We start from the raw sequence: 2,456 nt of genomic DNA, 5'->3' as shown, positions 1-2,456 counted from the left end.
ATCCTCTCCCCCTGGCAGTTCCGCAATCATGGGTGCTTCTTTCTATGTGGTTGTCCGTGCCCAGTTGTGAACCCCTTTGAGACTGCAAAACTTGAAACTTGTCTTGTCCTTCATAAAAACCCACTTGGATCACACGACATTCTTTGGCATGAATTCTTTCAGAGTTCGACGCAAAGAACTGAGGTATAACCCACTCCAGAAACCTAACAGAGTCGTTAACTTCATTAACTGACTTGGCCTAAGAGCACATAAAATTTCAGGGTTTCAGACGCTCAGAAAGCTTGGATTGCATATCCCTAAACTTCAAGGAACTATCTGGGATTTTGTCATTGTGAAAAATCCAAACAGCTTTTTACTCAGCACTACCAATTTAAGTACTGTGATAGGTAGGTTTTTGTGCCAACCTGGCCAATAGGAACATTGAGGATTACTAAGGTCACAGTTTGATTGGAGGGCAAAGAGATAAATAGCTTGGCAAGACCCGCCCCTCTCTCTCTTGCTTTCTGATGATGGGACCAGAGTGCAGCTGCGTTAGCTAGTTCTCTGTCCCACTACCTGTGGGACAGCCAACTTGTGGATCATCTCTCTAGAGCTTGAGGTTCCTTCCAGACCTGCTTCACCACACTGCTGGTGTGTACATCACTTGAGCTTGAGGCGGTGGATCCTGTCATCTTGCATTGCTTGAGTTCGATATCCCATCTGAGCTACTTACTGTTGGTGACCCACCCTGGCTGTTTGCTGCCTGTGGGCAGGCTTTGCCTGCATTGTCTAAGGGAAGACTCAGCTGTTTGCTTCCTTGATCTTGGACCCAACAGCCCTCATGAATTGAAGGACTTCTGGTATATTAACTGTTCTATGGAAGTGAGTTGAACTGAGCCCTCTGAACTACTGTGTGGACTAATTAGCTGTTAATATTCCTTCGTGCTGTATAAATCTATATATATAATCATAAGTGCCCTGGTTTTGTTTCTCTAGAGAATCCTGCCTAACACAAATAGTAAAATTGATGTGGAGTCCAAGCAGTGAGGCAAGAGATGTGCTTGACACTAAAAAGGAAACAATCCCACGAGTAAACTCCACAAAACTAGGAGCAGGGTAAAAGCAGCTACTCACTGTCACAGGACATGTCACAGATGTTCCATGACTGAGGGAACTGGTCATCCCTGCACCAAAATTTATTGCTGATAGGGAAGACTCCATAGGTTGGGTTGTCATAACTAGCTATGGTTTGTGTATCACAACCATCCATATGACATATAATATAGACCCTAAAGAAAATATGTGCAATAGGTATCATAAAATTGTTCAAGTCCTAATAATATTGATGTAGAACCCAAGGGGAGAATATGCCTGATACTATGTTCCTATTTGGACACTTTTGACCTAGTTTCTATCCAACCCTCAGTGACCCAGGCCATATGCTAGACTACTGGGACTTTACACTCCATCCTTTCAAGTCACACAACATCCTTCATAAGGATTTGATGTGGAAACCCCACTAAGAAAACTGGGCTTTACCTCAAAGTCACCTGTAGCCGATTTAAGTAACCAATTTATGTCATGGACTTAAAGCTAAAGCACCCTAGTATGAGAAGAGTCAGATGACTGTCACACAAGGTTATAGAATGGGAAGCCGCTGGACTTTAGTTCAGATTTCTTGTTTTGAGGGCATCTATGGGTGGTGGCCCAGAACTACCATATATTTACTATTTTAATGCCCTCCTTGCTTTCTTATGGCATGTATTAGTCTGGTAGGCATGGTTCTGGCTTTGTGAATGAGTGTTATTGAAAGTTTTGTGCTTCATCATCCTCCACTGTTCCTGTAAATAGGGTCCAATCACTTAAAAGTGTAATCAGTATTGAGGCATACTAGCAAAAGAAACTCCATTGTTGTTAGTTGCTAAATGATCTGCCAATTCCTCCCTCCCATCTCGGAGAATTGACAGTTAGTTGACCTGCCCCCTTCGCCCTCCCCTTATGGGAAAGTCTGCTGATAATTAATTTTATAGCATACTCCCATGTTCCCAGGGTCAGGACACTACAATTAGTTTTGACTATTCTTCAATACATTGCTTTTGATTATTTTTCAATATTGTTCCCTTTGATGTTGCAATCTGAATGGTGTAGTTAATCTTGTCATGATAACCAGGATATTACAATCAATTTTGGTATTGCTTCTTTTATGACAAGGAATATAACTTGTAATGCATGCTTACTCTTCTTGAAGTTATAATTAATCCATTAATTTTGCTTTCTGCTTCTGTTCACACTTGCTTGGATCCTAGACAGGTGATAAATGAGTTTTTTCCTTTAAAGATGGACTGAGAAGTCCACCTGGGCTAATGTGAGGGCGTTTGTTTTCTCTACAGAACTGAGACTACACACCCTGAAACCAAAACCAGGCAAAGACACCACAAAGATAGAAAACCACAGATCAAAACCGCCTATAAATATAG

This window comes from Echinops telfairi, unplaced genomic scaffold (genome assembly GCF_000313985.2).
Source record: "Echinops telfairi isolate 266 unplaced genomic scaffold, ASM31398v2 ScPeMD7_12;HRSCAF=54, whole genome shotgun sequence".
Lineage (NCBI taxonomy): Eukaryota > Metazoa > Chordata > Mammalia > Afrosoricida > Tenrecidae > Echinops > Echinops telfairi.
This window is presented reverse-complemented; position numbering follows the sequence as displayed.